Source organism: Pinus tabuliformis, chromosome 5_1 (assembly GCF_031772625.1).
Source record: "Pinus tabuliformis cultivar Carrire ecotype Pingquan chromosome 5_1, CPIR1, whole genome shotgun sequence".
Lineage (NCBI taxonomy): Eukaryota > Viridiplantae > Streptophyta > Pinopsida > Pinales > Pinaceae > Pinus > Pinus tabuliformis.
This window is the reverse complement of record NC_142305.1, coordinates 804,187,658-804,211,659: the sequence shown is the minus strand read 5'-3', so window position 1 is coordinate 804,211,659 and position 24,002 is coordinate 804,187,658.

Genomic DNA, 24,002 nt, shown 5'->3' with positions numbered 1-24,002 from the left:
TTCGTAATTTTTCCCTCAAACTTGAAAAGGTAGAAAACAATATCCAAGGGAACCTCTTGACTATGTTGACCAAGGTGTACCTTTTTCATAAATAGTGAATCTCAACCCGAAAAAGGGGTAAACGTATACTGAGGTGACATCAATTCATTTACTTTAATGAGTTCGAAATGACAAGTACTCGAAAATATTTTCAATTTTTGAGAGTCGGAAAAGAGATAAAAGATGACTCCAGGGGGGTTCCTTTTTTGTTTATTTAATGAGTCCAAAAAAGAGATAAAATAAAACTCCTAGAGTCTGCCAATAATAATCATTGTTCACACTGAATGCACCTGTAACTGCACAAGAAACACACCCATCACTGATATCGAGAGAAAATATTAAAATATTATGAAAATATTCAACAAAATGACTTTCAAAAGTTATAAATAGGTAAAAGTAATTTCATTTGTTACCATTTTACCAAAGTGAGCTCTGAAAGTGTTTTTGTGCCCTAATTCTCTTGATTTTCTAGTGGCTCTTGTGGGAGATCTAGGGTACCATTTCACGATCTGTTTGTGATAGTAAGAGCCTCATCCCTGCTCTTCCATTTCAGTACTTTTTAATTCAATTTTAATGGTAAATTTTAGATTAGAAAGGAGGATTTTAAAATTTTAGGTTGACGAAAACCATCACGGGTATGGTCATCGGACCCGTTGTGGTCACGCCCGAGCCCAAAGTTTGCACGATGTCATTGTGCTATTTTGAAAAATGGGCACAATGGCACTGAGAGTGACTTTTTTAGATTAAAAACTCTCTTTAAAGCAAAATTTGTTGATTTTTATCCATGTAAAAAGAATTAATAAGTGTTTAAATGTTGTTTTGCAGGAGAATATTGTATTGGAGTGGAAAGAAAGAGGCAATGAGGCCGAAGATTTCTAAGAATCTCAAGATCCGGCATTTATAAATGCTCTGAGGGATTTTGGACTATTGAAATTCTTCAGGACCATAGGGTTGAGGGCTCATATGGAGCTACTACCTTGTCTGATTAGCCTTTGGGATGTAGATCGAGAGATCTTCATCATCAAAGCGAAAGAGCTAGAAATGGAGGAGATGGACATCTATTTCATCATGGGATTATCCTACCAAGGAGAAGCAGTTCAACTCTTTGAATCTCACCATGTAGGTGAGAGTACCAAGAGTCTAGTCCATAGATATTATCTTGGTGCCGAGATAACCAATGGAGGTAAGGTGAAGATCACAATAATCATCAACAACCTCATTCAGAGAAAAATTTTATTCACTATGGCGCATGTATCTGGAATGGAATATTTACATGAGGCTTCCAAGTCTCATTTTCAGTACGTTATCGCATGCTTTACCCCCACCATATTAAACTGGTGTGGAGGCCTTTTGGAAAATATGAAGCGACAACTAACCAAGGGTAAGCACGGACACCTAAAGAAATTCAGGTCTAGCTCTATACTAGTGACCTTATTTTTGGATCGAGTGCCCCTCTTTTAGTATCAGTGGGTAGAAGTACCACATCCTGCCCCCCAAGATTCGAGGCTTGTGAGATGAAGCCATCTTATGCCTCAGGGAGGCACGGGTCAACATATGCATTATCCACCATAGTTCTTCACTTGGCTTGGATGCCAGCTGCTCGTGGTAGATGGCTACGCTTATGCTGGCATAAATTTCATAGGGGGTCCAAATCTACCTCTGCCACCAGGCGAACAGTGGACTGACACAGGTAAAAACTTGTTTCTGAATTTTTCAAGTTTTATGATTTTTATGGGAGTGTAAACTGAGACTCAAATTATGATAAGTGTGTAGATGTGGGACTAGAGAGACCACCAGGCATGTCGCCAATAGCACAAAAAGCTGCCCATCCGATAGTGGGTGCAAAATACGAGGAAGGGGCTGACCCCTTAGCTGATATGGAGTGCAATCTGGAGGTAATAACCCGAGGGGTTCCAGATTATGCCACTATCGACAATGTTCCACTACGTTGGTAGAGACATACTCTAGGAGTCTCTACGTGACTATGTCGGATGTTAGGCTGAGTGATCAGAGTAATCGTGTGCTACCATGAGCACCATGCAGTTTGACAATGTATCTAGTCTTTTACACATTTTGTGGGCTTTGAAAGCCAAGTGTCCCAGAACACTCTATTTTTTGACATTTTGATGTAAACACTCTCGTATATGTGATATATATATATATATATATATATATATATATATATATGAATATTTTATTTCTACTTCTGTGTTCATAACATGATTCAGTTTTACAAATGATGCAAATGTCTACCAAGAACAAAATTTTCTAATGCATCAGCTAATGTATTTAAATTATTTGGAATATGTTGATATGTAATGTAATCAAAATTTATTTCCAGCAATATAACACGTAGATACATATGCAAAATTTGTGGATTTCTCACTGAGTAACGATGGTTTAATTGTAACGCAATGAACTGCGAATCGAACTTGACAACTAAATCCCTAATTCCAAGAGCAATTGCTTCTGACAAGAGTTCAATAACTACACTATATTCAACAATATTATTGGTTATTTGACCAAGGAGGATACCTTGTAAGTTAATCAACACACCATTAGGGTCATAAAGTACCCATGTTGTGGAAGAGAGGTTCCATGTGCTATGACAAGCACCGTCAACAAAACCGATGTAATGACTTGATGACATCTGCAAATCAAGTGAAACACAAGATAAGCATAAAAACATATTTCTGCAAACCAAACCAACAAACCAACAATTAAAAATTCACACTAATGACTTAACACACTAATGTACAAAAGTTATTACATGAATTTCACACATACTACTTTTTGAGATACAACCCATTATGGGGCTATGACAATGCATTTCCCTCATAATCGCATAGCTCATAAGCACCTTTCCGCAAGACATGCTTGAAAATGTAGGGCCCATGCCACATAGGTTCAAACTTGCTTGCCCCCAATTTATAGTTGGCTTGATCATAAAGAAGGACCAAGTCGCCTTCAGCAAAAGTGTGAGGAGAAATAGTTTGGTCAAAATAAGCTTTGACTCGCTTCTTTTGAGCTTCGATGATCATCATAGCAATGAGATGAGTCTCATCGAGTCTCTCAAGATATAATAGTCGTCCCCTTCAGGCGAGGTATTCGCAATAATTTCTATAGATAGCTTAAGCAAAGGTATTTCACATTCGATTTGAAGAGTTGCCTCCAAACCGTACACCATCTGGAACAACGTGAATCCAGTGGCTATCTTAGTAGAGGTTCTGTAAGCCCAAAGAGCAAAGAATAAAATTAAATGAAAATCCTTTATGTGCTTCCCAATGGTACACTGAAGCATAGTAATCAAAATCTTATTGACTCCTTCAACTTGGCCATTGGCCTGTGAATAATAAGGAGTTAAGCTATCATCCTGAAGGTCTAACTGAGTAGTTAGCTCTACCATCATGTGCTGATGAAAATGTGATCCATGGTTAATCATGATAGCTTGAGGGACACCAAAGCATGTGATGACATGGTTAAAAAGGAACTGCGCAGTAGTAAAACCGTCATCATTGTATGTAGGCATCGCCTCAGCCCATTTCGTAAAATAGTCAACGGTGATGATAATATAACCATGCCCCCCAGCCGAGCGATGGTTACATGTCATGAAATCAATGCCCCATTTTGAAAATGGGCCAATGGTAATTACTGGGTGTAGGGGTGTGGGTGGGGCACACTGCTTGCAGTTGAAAATCTGGCATTGATGGCATTTTTGGACAGCGAGAATGCTGTCTTTGAAGATAGATGACCAGAAATAACCGACGCGGAGGATTTTCTAAGAAATGGCATCTCTAGACATATGACCACCATAGGGAACATAGTGGCAATCATTTAGGATGCGCTCAGCCTCTTTAAGGGTGAAACATTTGCGAAGGACAAAGTCCACACCGATTCGATACAATGTATCACCAAGGATCTGATAAGGCTGGCACTAATGCTAGATGCGGTGTTGGTCTGATCGGGACAACTCATATCAGAATGTCTGTGTTTGGAGATAAACAATAATGTCTCCATACTAGGGGTCGAGAATGCTGATCACAAATAGAGTTTCATCGGGTATCTTCTCAGTGAAATCAGTTGGGGTGCTTGCAGATGGAAGAGTGTAGATTAACTCAGCAAAGACGAGAAATTTCTTTGTTTTGGCGGTAGCAAATTCCAAATCAAACTCCTGCAGGATGATGATCCATTTGGATTATTTTCCCCCAAGTAACTGGCGAGTTAGTATATATGTCGTGGGTTACAATGAGAAATCACGGTGTTTTTCCGTAAAAGGATATAGTGTCGAAACCTTTGGACGACATGAACTTCCACCAAAGCAAGCTTCTCAACATGAGCATATCAAGACTCAGTATCAAGAAGGTTTCAGCTCAAATAATAAACCACATGCTCTTTGCCATCATCGTCATCTTGAACTAACACCATAGCAATAGTGGTATTAGTCATACCCAAATACAGGAAATAATCGTGACGGTAATCGGGAGGATGCAATAAAGGGCAACTAATCAGGGTTTTCTTTAAAGCATCAAAGGATTCTTAGGCAACTTAATCCCAGATAAAAGGGATCCCCTTCTTAAGTAGGCGAGTAAAACCTTGAGCAAGTTCAGCATAATTAGGGATGAATCGATAGAGAAAATTAGCTTTTCCCTCCAAGCTCTCCAACTACAGCAGTGATGAAGAAGGGGGTAAGTTGACCATGGCCTCAACTTTTGAAGGATCAATCTTGATACCTTCACAAGACACCACAAAACCTAAGAGCTGGCCAGACTCAACACAAAACACACATTTGTGTGGATTGAGATGGATATTATAATTCTGACATCATTAAGAGATGGCTCTTAAGTGATCCAAATGGTCACGACATTTAACCGAATGAGCAGGTAAGTCACGAAGGTATGGCTGAACAATGTGTTGAATGTCATCGAATGCATAGGACATTGCTCACTAAAAGGTAGCGCCAGCATTCTTCAGACCGAAAGGAATATTTTTGTAAGCGAAAGTACCCCAAGGATAGATAAAGGCTGTTTTATGCTAATCTGTGGGTGAAATGTTAATCTGGTTATAGCCAAAAAAACAGTCCATGAACGAACAAATCTCACTCCTAGTGCATTCATCAATGATCTGGTCGATAAAGGGAGTAGGATAGTTGTCCTTAGGATGGGCGATTGATATCATAGTAATCAACACAAACATGTATCGTGCCCTGCTTTTTGGAAATAGGGACGATATTGGATACTGAATCCATCAATGGAATAAGATATATGAAACCTTCTTTCAAAATCGTTTCTACTTCCACTTTGATAGTAGCAACCTTTCGAGGGTGCATAGGGTGAAGCCATTGTCAAACAGGCTTAGTATCAGGATAAGTCGGAATCTCATGCACCACTATAGCTGGATTGATACTAGGCATTTCCTTGTACGACCAGGAGAAAATGTCTCAGAATTCTTTAAAAAGCTGAGTATAGATCTTGACCTCATCTAGAGAATAGGAAACCCCAATATGGATGTTCTCAACAATTCTTGGTTTAATGGAAATGTGAATAGGCATTGTAGTAGTGATGTTTGCCATATTACCCCCTGACAAGACTTCATGCAACTGGATAGGTGTCTAGAGTGGAGGGGTAGGAGAATGAGAAATAGGGGCTTCAAGATAGGAAGGCACCTCATCGAGGCTAAGGAGAAAGGAAGAACGATGATGTAGACCTTTCCATGGAACTTCATCCAGAGACATGACTTCCACGATACTCTCATCAGTGGGGAATGTCTCATTCAAAGGATCCGAAGAATCCCAAGAACCAAGCCATGGAGATGGCACGTAAGTGTCCAGGTTCATATTGAAGATAGTATGACTTTCTGAAGCAGCTATTGAAGCTAAAACAATTTCTTGATAATTTATCTCCAATGGACTTAAAGGCATAACATCACCAAATGAGTCAATTTGATCCAAAGAAGGGATGATCCAAAGATCCTGTGGAGCTCGAAATCATATTGACCGAATGAACATTTCGAGGAGGGAGAGTAAAAGTACTCATTAAGGCAGAGTCTTTGAAGAGACCTGTCCCCACACTCTTGTAAGGAATCTCAGTATTTCTGACACAAGGAACATTTCCGTTTGATGAACCAGAAGAAAATAAGGACAATTGATCAACTGTGAAAATTTTTCCTTCATGAAGAAAATGAAGTACGCGGGACAAAGAAGACACCACACAAAACATGGCATGAGTCCAGCTTGACCCAAGAACAAGGTTGTAGTTGAGATTGGCATCTAGAACTTCTACATCTAATTCAACAGCCTTTCCTTCTAATGTAATAGGCAAGTTCATGAGAATACCATAAGGTCGTGAACTTGTACCATCAAAGGCTTCCAAGGTGTTCAAAGATTAGTTAAGAGGAGGAGAGCCGATGGATTTCCAACATGAAATTGACATGATGCCAGTCGAGCACCTTCATCAATGACCGTTCGATGAATTATCTTTCCTTTGATAAGGACCTGGATCAGAAATGCAATCTGATGAGGAAGATGAGGCACGTGATTTTCTAGATCGAAAGTAATCAGACTCAAATTAGAGGGATCAATTACACCTATAGAAGACAACAATGATTTCCATTGCATTGGACAGGATTGGAGAACCTCCAATGCAGACATTGCTGAAGGCACCTGACCTAAATCCTCAACAATATTGTAATGTTGTGCAGTTCTACCATTTGGATTGAAAGATGACTTCCAAAGACAACCTTTGGGGAGTGGTAGGATGACAGACTCACTATTAGGGTGCTCAATATGGAGCAGACTAGAAGAGCACGGAGTAGAAGTAGAAGCAACATTAGTGGCTTCTTTCTCCATCATCTACTTGGACGTGGTTTGATAGTCCTTAGTTCGAGTAGCGATTGAGATAGGTGATGAAACTAGCGTCATGAACACTTGGGAACTTGGGGAATCAGAAGAATGAGGTTGGTCCACCAATTGGGTTTACTATGATGGCAAGGATTCTTTTATGACACCCAAAGTCCCTTTTAGCAAGTGACTAACTTTAGATTGTCGAGGACAATCCTTAATGTAATGATCCTCCTCACAAATGAGGCAACGATATTTCAACTTTCTTCAAGAAGCATCATCAGTAGAATATTTAGGAGGGTCTTGTTTTGGGGCATCGACTTTGGCCTTACCTTTGCCCTTCTTTTTACCTTTAGAGGATTTATCTCCTGTGGTAGACTAGATAGCATGTACCTCAGAGGTTTTACCAGGACTACATGAATTCTTGGAGGGATTATTGGAACCAGTGTTCGAGACAGATTTTTGCTTCAAAGAAGATTTCACAGGATTTTGAGGCACGAAACCAATCACACCATCAGTAGGTGGTGTATCCAGAGACTTCGATGTTGTCAGATTTGATGACAGTCTCAGAGCATCAGGTAACATCTCATACAATGTGCCAAATTGTAGATATACCAACTCTAAGTACTAGGAATGGGCAATAAATTTCTCTTCAGTAACAGATCCACCCATAGTTATGTCCTTAGCAATTTTGCTGAAGAATGACTTTGTGAACCATTCTGTCAACAACTCATCAGCAATATCAAACTTGATGAGGTAACGTTGAAGTATCCATTCATGGATATGATTAGAAATGTGATTCGCAGTGCATTGCTTAAGAGACATAAGCAAATGAGTGCCAGTTTCATACCAAACCAATAATTGGAAATGAGTGAGGAAAGCCATAACGAGAGAGTTGAAGTCACCGTAGGTACCTCAAGGCAATTCGATGTACCATTTAGTGGCAGAACCTGTGAAAGTTCTTTGAAAGAGTCGAAGACAAATAGAATCATTGACATACGAGTTGGAGGAGCACCAGAGGTAATATGTCATCACGTGGGCTTGTGGATGATCCTTTGCTTTTCCCTCGAATTTAGGGCAATTGCTCAGAATCTTCGTTGGCACGAGAGGACAATAAGGTGAATGAAGAATGGGATCATTCCTGAGCCTCGAAACATTGGGAAGCTCCAACGTAGCCAAGAAAGGCAAGTGCATGTTAAACGACATATAGGGCCTTTGAGAAGACTCAAACTGCGGAGTCCATTCTTTTTGGTAAGCATTTTCCCCCATTGTGGAGGATTCTATCCATATGGAATTTAATTATGTCCCCATTGAGGGTTCCCTTGAACGTAAGGTGGATTTGGTCCTAGGTAGGCTTGATGCTACCTTGCCATAGGCCATTGATAAGCATTATACATGGCATACGGGTTATAAGGGTATTGAAGTTGCTAACCCTGGACATAAGGATTTTGAACTTGTTGTTGCAGGGGTTGAACTTGACCATGCAAAGGCTAACCTTTCTGATATGCATATAAAGGTTGTTGTTTCCTAGGTTGACCTTGTTGCTGCAAAGGTTGACTCTGCTGCTATAAAGGTTGACCTTGCTTGTGCGAAGATTGGTCTTGCGAGGACAAAGGTTGAGAGGACTGCTGAAAAAACTGAGCTTGCGGCTACAAAGGTTGCTGCGATTGTGGCAAAGGTTTTCCTTGTTGTTGTAGCATTTTTCCTTACTGGTGCAAAGATTTTCCTTGCTGATGCGAAGGTTGCCCCTACTACTGCGAAGGATATCCTTATTGCTGCAAGGGCAGATGAATAGTTTCTTGGGTTATACCTTGAGGGTATTGATAGTTCTCGAATTGGATCTGGCCATATCCACCAGGAATAATAGATTGACCAGGTTGAAAATATTGTCCTGCTTGAGGAATGTAAGGTGGATTAACCAAGGCTTGCGAACCATATGGGACATAAGGTTGTTGGAATGGGACTTGAGCCATATAATATTGCTGATATTGGATGTTACCTGACCTAGATAGACCAACAAGGTTAGGGATAGTACCATAAAAGGGTTGATTCATTCCAACCGTGTGAGTTTGTAATCCATTCACATTGGTTTCGCTTGACACAAGAGGAAAATTCAGATCTTGCCCCTCGGGTGGTGACATAGCCTATTCACTTGATGGAGGGGTAGAAAAACTTACCGAGACGTGGCCTGAAATAGTTGGTTGAATGGGAAGGGTTAGTTGAAATGATGAAAAGGGTTGAGGTGGAATGGTAGGTTGAACTGAAACTGATGTGACTATAGTTTGTACAATAGTTTGGGAGGTCAAGTTTTGAATGAAAGAACCTAATGTGGGCATAGCATTAGAATACCATATGGGGTTATGATGCAATGATGAGGTACTAGGAGTGCCCTAGACCAACTGAGCTAAAGAGGTATAACCATGCAGCAACATGGGTTCACTAAGCTCAGGAAAGCTGAGAGATGGGACTCTTACTATATAAGGAAAGCGTTCTGGAGGGAATTCATATCCCTACTCATCATCTACGTGAAGAGTATGGGTAGCGGAAACTTCCGAATGACCCAAATAGGATACTGGGATCTCGCCTTCTGACTCCATAGATGGAAACAACTGGTGATGAGGAACCATAGATGTATGAGAAGATAAATCCAAAGGAATACTAGACTGATCGTACAGACTGTAAGGATGTTGAGGAGATATCACAACAAGATCAAATAATGGGTTCGGTGGATAGACAACCAGCATTTGCGGACTTTCTACAGACTCTCAGGAGTCTGAATAGGATTATTAGAGGAATCTGGATCAGATTCGTGAGGTGACCATGAATGTGATGGAGGTGGACGAGAAGATAAACGTTGGATACTTAGAACAGTTCCAAGCTCAACACCTTGATCCTTAAGTGACTGAGGAAGTTCCAGATGAACTCCTTGTGAGGACCCTTCAGTATCATTCAATGAAGTGGAAATATGAGATGGAATCAATGGTTGAGCCGTGATGGGTTCCCCTCAACAACAAAAGGGAAAGGAAAAACTCATTTAGGGATTTAAAAATGTTGAAATTAATAGGAAATTACTCAATTTGGTCTAAGAAGCAACCTCTTGGGATGACATGTTTACTGTGGGCAGTTATATTTTTGAAACAAAAACAATGCCTTTTCATCTTTTAAGATTCGAGAAAAGGGTGAAAAGGTGACTCTAGTCACTTTCAATAGTTTTGCGAGCTTGAAAGGACAAGTTGCTCATTGATATTTTCAAATTTAAAGAGTCAGAAAAAGATCAAATGACTGCTTAGGTGAATCTAGGTAAAAGGAGTACCAAGTAATCGTGAACTGTAATATACACCTCAGCAAATAAATTTACCAAGGACTTGACATACGTGTAGGAAATCTCCTTGAATTTTGTGTTCGGTGTATCATTTTTACAGGGTGGCAGGATCAGCTTCCTATGGATAAAGGATTGCATCCTATGGGGGTCTCCCTCTATATATGCGACGGTACAGGGAGCACCAGTCTGTGCTAGCGCTGTCTAATGCCAAAACAAATGACAAATTCTAAGTTTTAGAGATGCTGGAACACATCTCTAACCTAGACCACTAGATATGATTGTTAATGTTTCAAATTCTCCTTACGTTAATTGATAGATTTTAAAGTTGATCTTATAATTATGTCTCAATTTCAAGGCTTTAATGATGTTACCTGTTCCTGAAATGAAAACTAGATGATGAGATGTAATCTTTCAATTCGATGAAAGCTATCTACGTAAGGAAGAAGATCACTCAAATCATGCATCAAACCAAATGAAAAAATCATGCATGACAATATTCAAATACTAAATGCAAAATATGAAATCTAATATTTCATATGGCAAGCAAATTCAATGCCAAAACAAATCTTAAAGAAAAATTCCTTAAGATATAATAATGATTTTTTCTCTTTTTCAAAATGCAACTAATGTAATCTACTGCAAAGTAAAAGAGAATGCAAGAAACCCAAGAAATATGAAAATCTCTTTCACATCGATGACTTGAATGCAACTCAAAATGCTTCGAAAACTATGAAAAGAATACCACTTTCTCTTTCAATAGGAAACACGGAAAAAATTCAAAGCAAACACTTCCTTTTGATTCCAATGAGACAATTGATTTGTAATCTATCGTTCGTCAAATGAATATTAAATAGCTTTCATTATATCCATTAATGAAAAAGAATTATGGTACAAGAACTAAAAATAAATCTACAAAGTATGACTGAACACACAAAGACACTTAAACACAGGCAACTGATCTCTGATGGGAGGGCCAACAAGTGGACGAAGGTTGACCTAGAACCCTAAAAGGTTAATCAAACTTCAAGAACACTTAAGCCAAGCTAAAAGACAATTTCAATCCAAAAATGACAGAGTTAATGAAGAACAAACTGGTAAATCACACGGAGAAGACAATTAGAACTGAAAATAAGAGAGAAAACCCTAAATTTCTTAATTTTCTACAATCATCACACATGTTAGGAGTAAAGTAGCAATCATCGCTGATGTAACTAGCAAACCTGTTATATCATCATGACTATCAGGCTCAAATCCGTGATGGTCGAGGAAGAAAAAGAAGAAATCCAAAACCTTCAAAAAACAACTCAAGTTAACAATCTTTAGGCATCTACCAAACAATGACACTAACTACAAACAAGTAGTGAAGCCTAAAAATCAATGGTTGATCAAACTTGTCAAAAGATAAGGTGAAGAAAGGGAAGGAAAGAGTAATAGGCTACCCAGTAGAGTTTCCATTTTGTTGATGAGGTTAATCCTCTTTGCGGACAAAGATGATCCCTCTAGCCCAATGAATGGGTCTAGCAACTAAAAGTACAATCAACTAGAAATTTTCCTAGATTATAACTGAAAAGTAGAACAAGAGAGATAACCTACCTTGATTTGATTATATTCTAATTTCCTTTGTTGAGATCTTTGAATTTCTTGTGTCACGAAATTTTTCCTTCTTCTTTCAGTGCTTATGTACCTGCACAAGTATCCAAGATACAACAAAAGATACCAAAACCAATAGAAAATCCAATAATAACCTAGTTAGATGATCAAGGAATGCCAAGCAAATACATACATGAACATATATATTGGGAAGATGAAACAACAAAGTGTTTATTATTTAAAGAATAAAGGGGCAGCTTACAACTATAGCCTTGATGTTGAAAGACTCTCCTTGAGTGGTAATCCAAGTCCAAGCTAAGAAACTCTCCAACACTCCTTCCCCAAGTCTAATGATTAGCCTCTAAGCACAAGCTCAGCATAGGGGTGTAAATGGACATAGATCAACCATTTGGGAATGGTAGAGGGGGAATTTATAGGGTGGTAGATGGAGTTAGGCCTCCTAAAAAGATAGGATTAGGCCCACATCTCAAGGAGGTATCTCATAGGAATGAGAACAAGAGGTCAAATTAGGAGGATCCAACCTCATCTATGTGAAACGACTTCTAGCTCGCTGCTCTGGAAGCTTCTAGATCACAAAGCTTCTCATCCTCTTTGGGAAAAATTCCTTTTTGAGACCATCACAAGTATGAGAGGGAGAAGAGAGGGATGCCATCATTGGCTTAACAAGGTGCAACATGTGATCATCGTGTTTTTAGCTTCATAAGGGCGATGACCATCATTTTAGGGTTTCAAGAGTCATTTCTTTAGGGAAAGCTTTAGATGATTTTCCAAGCAAAGTTAAAGGGGAGATCTGAGCTGTATAAATTGATGAGTATATTGTATGAATATCATGTTTCAGGAACTTCAGAGTATTCCATGGGGAAGTGCAGGAGGCGTGACGAAATACTGTGTAACACACACACACACACACACACACACACACACACACACACACACACACACACACACACACACACATATAGTTAAATGAGACTTTATCGAGGTTTCCAACACACAGATGAGGCATATCCCTCCTAAGATATATATATATATATGTATATATATATATAGATATATCTAATTCGAGGCTTCCTTGGCCCGACCATTGTGGTCGATCTCTCTGAGCTTGATTAGTTAATCCATAAGGCACTCCTCTTGGCTTATAATAGTGTTGCTACCTCTCTGGATTTTATATGGGATTTAATCCATCCTATCCACTGTGTCCATTACAGGAACACAACTAACATATGAATATAAATATAAATAGGAAATTACATGCTTCTCACAAGAAATCACACAACACAAATGCATTACACCAACCAAACCACAGAGAATCACCCATCTCAAGTACTCAAGAATTTAGATTCAATTTTATATTAGAAATAAAAGCAGAGTTTGACAATGTTCCATCAAACATATAAGAGTTAAATTACTCCTCAAAAACATGAAGGAAATAACATTTCTCAACATTAATTCATGTATTAAACACATAGTGAGCATTTATACCAGAATTACAAGTGCATAAAGCTAGATTATAACTTATAACGAAGAACCTAGCAACTAAGAGTGGGACTTCAACTCTCCACCCGACCTTAGATTGTATGTTATTTTCCATGCAAAATATAATGTATGTGTTTCCGTTGGTGCTAATTTTGATTAACTAAATGATAGAATTACACTATAAAAATTTGTATAATTGTAGTGAACATGTTTTTTTTTCAAAGAAAAATGTTGTAATTTTATTAAAAAAAGTAAATTACATTTTGTATATGTTTAACCCATGCATATAAGCATAATTTCTTTCACTCATAATGTGCAATTTTTTTCAAAACCAGAATTACAATTACCCAGATAAACTAAGATTTTCCTTTAACTTTTCCAATTCTGAACATTTTGACAACCATAGAATTTGTGCTTGGAAATTAGTATTGCCATTTCTTCTCCTTCAAAATTTAAGGGAACTTATTTTTCTATGTCAAGAATCTTAGATATATTTTTTTTCTTTGTTCCAATCACTCCTTGACTACTATATATTTCCCCATGCTGCTTTTCTAGAACTTGGATCACTCTTAAAGCAATGACACTCTACATGAATTTCAAGATTATTCTTCTTCTTTTCACACACCCACACTTGGGAACCTTGTTGATTATTTTCTTCTTCTTTTTGATGATTCTCTTCCATTCCTTTGTCTTTGTCTTCTGAAAGATATGAATCTGGAAAGTTCCTTCCCTTTGAATTTTTGGGTTTTTTCTTTATACTTTTTTTTGCTTGTGGGAAAGTATTTTTCAAATTCCCTATCTAACAATTAAGTCCACTTAAAATATTTATGAGCTAGATGGATGCATTATAGTATCCCTTTACTAATTTATATCTCTATGTAAACCTTGGAAAAGCTAAAAATGCCTTTTTCCATTCTTTCTTGATCAATCTTCAAAAATCTCCCCAATGTGTTTCCAATACCTTCTAAAACTTGGTGGTGCCAGAAAGGAAGAGGGAGACTATATAGTCTCACCCATGCTAGCATCTTCATAACCACCATTTTTTAAGAATCAAAAGATGGAAACCATGGAGTTATGAAGAGTCACGCCCTTCCGCAAAACCATGGCCCTTCACTTAAAAAAATATCCAAATTTTCTTTATTATTGAACTGTAGCACAAAAACTCCCTTCGAATGCAAGTACATATCACATTTTTTGGTCCAACTCGTGAATACCTACTGATGTAAATATTCTAAATGGGGCCATAAACCATTAGATGTATAGATAAGAGCTCCGACTTTGGAGGGCTATCAAAGGACCACTTACCTCTGGAAAATTTACTGACATATTTGGTACTTTTTCCATCTATTAAACAAGCTAAAGACCTAAGATCAATAGATTTAGGCATTTTTCCGTCTCATGTAGCAACTTTCCCTTTCAGAGCATACTTGAGAGAGGCTAGAAACTTATAATTTTTAGTAATGGAAGCTAATCTAGTTGGGTTACTCATTAGTGGAGCTCCACCTGACAATCTCAAATTTGTGATAATTATGGAATTACATTCAATGTTGTAGTCTTTCAATTGAATGTCATCCTGTAACAATTTTCCTTCATAAATCATATTTAGTAGATTTGTCAATATACCCAAGTTATACTCGACATTATTTTTCATATCTTTCACTAGGTCTGAGGATTGAACCCATAAGAGGAATCATTTCCTATTTAGGGTTTTCACAAAAAATTGAAAAGACTCCTGTGTATCCAAAATTATATTATGAAAAACATGCCTCTGATCATAGAAAGGAGGGGTCTTGATCTGATATCTAAATCAAACGTGGAACAATAACCTACAACAAGGACCATCTTACAACTGTGAAGTGTGACGATTTGGAACCAAATATTTTGAAATGAACAGAAAAATCATTGCATACCCTCCATCCCTATCAGGTGCCAAATATGCATAATGCAGACTAGATAGCCATAGATCCAAGGTGACGATAAACATATTCTTCAAATTTTTAATGGAAATCCAAAACAAACCTCCAAATCTATGGACATGTAGTATTTTTATATCATATTTGTGGGGATATAAATAAGATATATCACCATGGTGACTTTTTTGTGTCATTCTTCCACTCCTTTGTGATCCACTATAAAATTTTCACCCATGCTGCGTGGAAGAAGACGTGACTAAATTCAGGCCAATATAGTGACTCTCCATAATCATGGTCATCAAGCACCTCAGATACAAGTTGAAGCTTGAAGGTGACAATTAGGGATGTTATGCTTGCGAGAACCCTAGAGCTCCTAATCGTGATGCATTCCCAAAAGAAAAACAAATTTGTTATCACATCCAATTTTAGTGAACATGTTTTTCATGTGCACAAAGTTATATATATATATATATATCCTTGAAATTACAAGGCCTTCCATTCATGCTACATAATGGTTCACAATTAGATGTGTTACATCAACACACACTAATGCATGTTATCAATATTTTTATACACATAATCCAATTATAGTTATAGTGAATAATATGAAATATCAAGAGACCTTGTAATATGAATCTAATGGTAATAAATATGTATTTATTTGTTTATCATTTTTATAATAATAGAATCCACATGAATTCTTTCAATTGATAGTGTAGTCTAAAAATTGTATCAGAGAAATTTCATATTATAATTGTTAGATATATCATTCTAATCCTATTTCGAAATTCCCTCAAGTAAAATTTGTGTTTATCTCTTTTCTTGGCACTATATGTTGATCTGTTCCTCCTCATCCACACTGTTTTTTCTTATTTATATTAAAACGAACCATAAGGAAACCATTGCATTTATTAGACCTATCTAAGCCTTTATATCTTGTGTTTGTATCATTATGGAATCTATCTCCTATACGAAATCCTTCTTGGTGTTCAAGTCTCAACCTATGGGATGTATCTATGTGCATTTATCATTTGCATTCTTCTATCAATTTGTGTTCTCCATGATTTGACCAACATTCACCTCCATTGTGTGGTCTCCTCTAGTATTAACCTCTATCATGATTTCAAGCCCCAAAACCCTCAAACACTTTTCCATGAACCCTTATTCCCATCTAGTCCATAACTACATGAGAGAATCAATTTCTTAACTTATTTAAATTAAGGAAGGAGATTAGGGAGGAGTAGACATAACTTCATTGTCATATTTTAGCATAACAATGTTAGAATATCATTCCAAACTTTTCAAAACAAAACACAGACATCAAAAACTAATGCTGAGGCCCAAATTCTATGTTAATATTCCTCTATCTAGTTTAAGAATAAACTAGACTCTAAGAACAATTATTTGGCTAGAGTTTTAATTCTCATCCAATTAGGATCTAAAATGATTCAAAGAGTTGGCTACTTTAGGTGGAAGTCCTGTAGTTTGATTTTTTCACATGAACCTAACTATGATTCAAAGAGTTGGCTACTTTAGGTGGAAGTCCTGTAGTTTGATTTTTTCACATGAACCTAACTATTATTCATAGAAATCATCATGAAGGCTCTCTTAGAAATTTACTTAACCAAGAAAAAGCCATGTGGGCTCATGTATTCGAAGTTAGTGTGGCATAATACACTACCTTAAAATTTGAAGCTAATGTGAACATCGTTACATACCATTCCAATGTTAAAGATAACGATTTTGGTGCATAATTTTTTATGAATGTAATGTCATTAAATTATTCTAATAATATGGATGATTGTAAACAAGTGAGTATGCTTTGCGTGGCTACATGTGTTACTTTGGTAGAAAGTATAATTACTAGGTATTTAGGATAGGTAATTGTGCATGCTAAGGGTTGGAAAGAGTGTCATGAGTGCCAACCAATGCTAGCACCAAAAAATTATCCAAGTTATACAATTAAAAGTGATCCTTCAATGAAAGCATATTCTATGGTTTTCCTTCGTTTGGATAAAACGTTGGGTCTATATGTCAATGTGTTAGTCATCCTTGTGATTGAAATTTGTAAACCACTAGAGTAATTTTTTTGTTTCCGAGCTTCGATAATGGTAACTTGCAAATTTTTATTTTTATTTACTTATTTATTATTTATTATTTTTATTTTTTTCTGCAATTTTATTAGATAAATTGCATTATAAGTATATGCATTTTTAGTGTAACTAAACACCCTCATCATGTTGGAAACATCGAGGATCATAAGTTTTGATCTTCATCCATATCAGCATTGTGAAAATATATTCATCTTCCCGCCTTTTATCTAATCATGGGGAAATGATACAAATGATTGACAATAAGGCATCTAATTTTGAATCCCTATCAATCAACCATATATAAGGTTTTGATCTTCATCCATGTCAACATTGTGAAAATATATTCATCTTCCCACATTTTATCTAATAATGGGGAAATGATACAAATGATTAACAATAAGGTATCTAATTTTGAATCCCTATCAATCAACCATATATAAGTGATATAAGTTGCATCTACGATGAGAGTCTGAATCCCGATTTAGAGTGAGACCATAGATGTATAAAAAGTACATCTACGAGGATGTTTCATTTGGTGATCTTCCAAAAACTATCATTTAGTAAATTAATTACATCTTATGCTAGACAATAGTTTCTTGTCATCTTCAAATCACATATATCAACACTTACAGTTAATAGAAGAGATCAAATTATAGTTAAATTAAGAAATATTTAGAGTATTTTCGACCCTTAGAGCTATGTTCTAGAGTTTGTAGTCATATTCAAATCACGCTTTGTGAATACTTCCAATTAGCAAAAGGCATCAACTTCTAGACAAATTTGGAAATATTCCATGAATTTCTAAGCATTAGAGTTGAGTTCCAACTTTGGTGGTTAGCCTTAAACCATAATTTATTAGAACACATTAGTTTTTGATAACAATTGGTTTGTGATAATACCAAAACCAAACCACAAAATTTATAGAACACATTCATCATTGGTAGTTATCTTAATCTCACTACTTCACAAGAATTAGTTTGGACTAGGTGGAGAATGTAAGAAAGCGAATACATCAAGGTTATGTTGAAGAATACAAACAATCATTTCGAGTCCAAGAGTCATTGGAATATGAATCCAATAGTCACAAATATGTATTTATATGTCTATTCTTTCTATGAAAATGAAATCCACTCTTATTGTCTGATTTTTGGTGCATTCTAACAAATCGTAGCATTGAAACGTAACCTGCATCTACCAAAACTTTTTGGGTTATAGGGAATATCTACTAAAAACTTCACTAAAACCTCCACTATGAACAATGGAGGATGTAGTAGGGGTCTTCTTGATTTTTTTTCTCAATATTATAACATTACTACAAAATCCCTTGTTACAAGGTGTTATCCTTTTAATGTTGCCAAAAAATAAGATGAATCTCAAGAAAAAATGATTTATTACTTGAGTACGATTTATTTTTAGAGTAAGGAAAAAGTAGACAAAAAAGAGCTTGAAAAAAAAGGGAAGAAAAAATTCTCTAATGAGGAAAGTTTAGGGTAATTTGAAGTGTGGTTTGAAGACTTAAGGTTCTCAACAATGAGGGATATGAAAATTTTTAAGCTAACCAAAACGTACAAGATGAGTAAAACTTATATTTCGTAGATAATGGAGGAAACAGGAAGTTTTTACTACACTATCACTCAAAAACATGACTTATTGGATAAAATTTCGAAGTAGTATTTAAGGTAGTCTATGGTGTTAACATTATGGTTTCATAGCCTTAAAGTGGAAACAATGATATGATGGAGGTAGAACACATCTCTCAAAGTTTAGTGGGTAATCAATCTAATCCTATCTTCATATAGCAAGACCCCCTCTTTACGACAAAAAATCAAAAGGGGAATGTCTAAACATTTGACCTTATTTCCAATATAATTATATAAAACTTCATTTTTCCTCGTGTTTAACATAGGTCTATCTCTCTTTCATCTAGTTTTTATGGTCTATTTTTTCCCCAAAATTTTATATGTTATATTATAAATGATAATAGACATAATTATATACTTAGTAACGTATGGAGATAATAAAGAATAAAAATGCTGGTAATAGAGAGTTTCAACTAATTGTGATGTTGACTTGCTATTGGGCCATAACTATGACAATTTGTGAAATTTTTTATATGATAAACTGAAAATTGTTATTCATTAAAAGGTAAGGGATTTTTCTTTAACAAGATGTTAAATTACATTAGGTTAGTAACTCATTTCATGTATGTGATTGAGGTTATATTTAACTAAAAAATACATGAATACATGAATTCATTAGAGGTATCCTTGTTTTTCATTAAAAAAATAAAATAAAAGATTTTCTCCTGGGTAGGAGGTTAAGTTACAATGTGGTTATATCTCATTCCATATATGGGATTGAGTTTAGTTTTAACTAAAACGTACACGACTTCAATAGAGGTTTCCTCAACGATAACCACATGTGATATTAACATTGATATAGAAGCTTTCTATGATGAAACAACATTTGAGTCCTAGAGAAAGGCCTCAAACTACTATCCCATGGGTCTTGGAGCAAGACTCCAAACTCTTTTTGATTGGAAAAGAGAAGAGCAGAAACTCTTGTTACTTGCCAAAGACCTCAAAAATAAAGAAGCAACTTAACGTTATAAAACCAAATACTTGTAGAGAGACTAAAAATTTCTACTTATTCCATGTGATGTAGTTTTTTTTAAATGAAAGTAATGAGTCAACATACATTAATAGATAGTAACAAATGACAATTGTGGTGATTAAGAAAAAAATTATCATATTACTTAAAAAAATTAATATTAAAATAAAATTATATAATATTAATAAAAATATAATATATTTTTAGTTTAAATAATAAAATTTACCATTTTATTAAAAACTATAAAACACTAAAATTAAACTATCATGACATATTATTATGCATTGCAAAGTTTTTGTTTGTACCCTTTCTTTCTACTCAATAGCTATTTACTAGAAATTTCACCATATGTTGCAAATGAAACATGGTAAGGCTATAGCATATGGAATAATAGAATAGATGAGAAAAATATAGCATATGGAATAATAGAATAGATGAAAAAAATGTGATATGTTATGTCATCTAGATGTTGCCTAGTTTTTACTTTGAAAGATAAATTGCTTACTAATAATAGGTAATAAATGAATTTAACTTTACAACAGGTTTACTCATGCTTCATGAATGCACACCTAAATTCCATTTAACAATTAGTAAGTTTTAATTTATAAAATATTTCCAATCAACGAAATAAATTAATTTAATGAAATTTAAAATGTGAAGTTTGAACTTTGAAATTGATAATTGAATCTTTAGAAATATGAAATTCACAACAAATTGCTTATTCTACATTGCAATTATCATTCAAGTAGTATATCATAGCCATCTAATTCACAAATCTCTTATACATCTCCAAAATTTGTATGGGCACATGTACCTTTGGATTTGGCATGATCCTTCACACACAAGTAAAGAATCTAGCCATAGTCTCACTATAGTAGTCAAAGTTACCAGAGTAAAGTAATGTATGGTTGAGAATGGCCCCTCTTGTATGAAGTGGGTGATGGAGCATATTGTTCCATATATCATGAAGAAAATCCCATGATGTACATGAGATTTCCCTCCTTACCGGGTTTCTCACAAAGTGTTGGGATAGATTCATTGTGAGTTTATTCATGCCCTCATGTAGGTAGGTTGTAGTGGGCTTGTCACTATTAACTAAGAAATATTTATAAAAGTTTCACTAAGAGAGAAACCCTCCCTTATTAAAACCCATAAGGATTCTCTCGAAACAAGTGAAGGTACAACTTGTCCCCCAGGTTTTTTGTTAAATATATTAGAATACCATTCTATAAAAACAAACATTTTCCTCCACTCTAATTGACAATTGAGAATGGATTGATGTCATAGGGTGATGATACAACACACAAAATTTCTATTATTTGTCATGTCATCGTGAGGGAATGCTCATAAATTGATTTGGTGTTTCTCATATTCTCCTCATTTCCTCCTCAACATCTCCAATATTAAATCAATACTATCCATTCAATGTTAATCTCATCTAATTGCATTAAGGAAAGTTTACAAAACTTTAAAAGTAATCTCATCTCCTATACTTACCCTTCTATCTTTAAGAGAAGGCTATTTTGATGCACTTGTGGCTTAGAATATTCTCTCTCTAAGATGGAAAAAACATCCATTTCAACAAGTAAAGTTTTCGATTGTTTTTCCAAAAGTAATGATTGACAAAAGCATCCATTTCAGTGGGGGAAGTTTTTGATTGGTTTTCCAAAAAGAATGATTGGTAGATATTGTACCCATGGCTGATGCTTAGTGAAAAATGTAACAAATATCATATCTTTCATTGGTTCAAAGGTAGTCTACATAGAAAACTTCATAGGGTGAACATATAAAAGCCTTTATTGACATTCTCATTACAAAAATTCTCATTCTCATTCCCATGTGCATATTGTAAATTGAAGAACTTGGTGGTTCATTCCCATGTGCATATTGTAAATTGAGTTGTGTACAATAGAAAATGTTTATTTTTTTATGAGAAAATATGTCTATGGTCAATTTTTTGTTGAGGAATTTTCTCTGTAGATGGTATGTAAATTGAATTTTCTACAATAAAATGCACATGATTATTTTTTATGATGATTAATTTTTTATGACTAGGTGAATATAAACAAGTTATTTTAAGAACATGTTAGCAAGTATCAAATTGTAAGGTAAGAAGTTGAATGGACAAAACCTAAATACAGGCTTACCCAACTCCTTGTATAGGCACAAACACCGAAGGAGGAAGGGGTAGGTTTCTTTTCTGCATGAATTATATGTTGTAAATCCTCAAGGTTGTTCAAAATTTTACTAAAAGAATAGTTTTGGGTTATTATCACAAAAATCTTACAAATCAGTTTTTTATAATATACCACTACTTAACCTTGAGAAAGGCACAATCCATTTTGGTACAATACATTACCACTAACTTAAAGTTTGACAAAGGTATAATCCATTTTAGTACAATACATTTTATAGCTAGGGTTCAATTTCTGCAAAATCCTCTTTTATTAGGAAATGATCAATTTCAGCATATCAAAGACTTGACCAGATGATTACCTCTTTGGTGTGATCGTCATTGGGTAGGAAGTTGTATGCAAAAAAAATTAGTTATCGCGAAGGTTTTACATACACATATATTCTTTTACTAGAAAAATGACTTATGTTTTCTACTTTCCCAATTCCTCCCATCCATTTTCAGTTAAAATGTTACCCCAACCAATCAAATGTAAATGTGAAGCAAAAATTCCAATATATTTATGATCAAACAAAAAGAATACCCTAATAGAGGTTGAGAATCGACATTTTCTAGATCGTTTGGATGTAATGATGCCATCACTTGAACTATAATTTCCATTGGATCAGTGAGAAATAAACCCAATAGTCTAAAATATATTCATCATTTCCAAATTAAAATAACAACATATAACTCAATATAAACAAATAAATTACCTTAAAAAAGATACCACCACATATAAAACAGTTCAATATAAACAAATATTAAGACATGTCACTACATATCAAGTGATAAAATACGAAGTTGAATTGACAAAATCAAAACACGGGCTTACCCACCTTCTCGTATAGGCAAAAACAATAGTGGAGGAAGATGTAGGTCATTTTTTACATGAATTACATGAATTCTAAGTGACAAATAGATGAGATTGTTTAAAAAATTACTAAAAACACATATTAAATTCCATCCTAAGGAGCAAAACTAGACATTCCATGTTGAGGAACATAAAGGGACAAAGTAAGTAAAACTTTTGTTTCACTATCCCGAGGAACCTCTGAACTACACCATTGTGACTCTCTCTCTCTCCCCGCTTCTTTTTACCTTTGCTAGTATTGTCTTATACCTAAAGGTGCCTTGTAACATGAGCTCATGCATGAGGAGGGTACACGTTTCATTAAAGAGAGAAATTTCAAATAATTCATTCTCAATTCACTAAATGATTTCAAGGGGCATTAGTTCGTCTCGAGCCAACATATTCAACTAGTCCTCCCAAGATAACTAACCTTAAAAATTAATTAAGTTATAACTTTATTTAAGTCATTATTATTTTTAATGATCATAAAAAAATAATATATAAATTAAATATTTATACATTTAAAAAAGACATATTCAAGATTTTTGTTTAGTGTGAAAACACACTCTAATTTTACTCTGGATATTCTTAATCTTAAATAGGATTTAGTAGAATACCATGTGCCAATTCATTCATTTGTTATGGATACCATATGTTTAGAAAAGCATAACTTATTTTCACTTATTTCCAATCAAATGACAAATAAATAATTAAAAAAGATCCATAAATCAAGAAATTAATTTAATTATAATGTTAAAATTTAAAATATTGATAACCCACAATTTTAAAGTTATTATAAAAAATAATAAGGTTGTCATTATAGTTATGAAAGAGATTGTATGTATGCTTGTAAATAAAAAAATGTAAAATGAGTCATATTGTGTTTATGCTGATAAAAAAAAAAGAACACTTGAATATATACACTTGCTATCAGGTGAGATGAGGAGCTCCTACCCCAAACATCCATTAGATAATGTAATCCCACTCTTTCCTTCTGCCTCAAATTCTTTAAAAATTAACAATGAAAAGCAACCAGTGAAAGAACTAGATACAGAGTCATCCATTTCGTCCTCC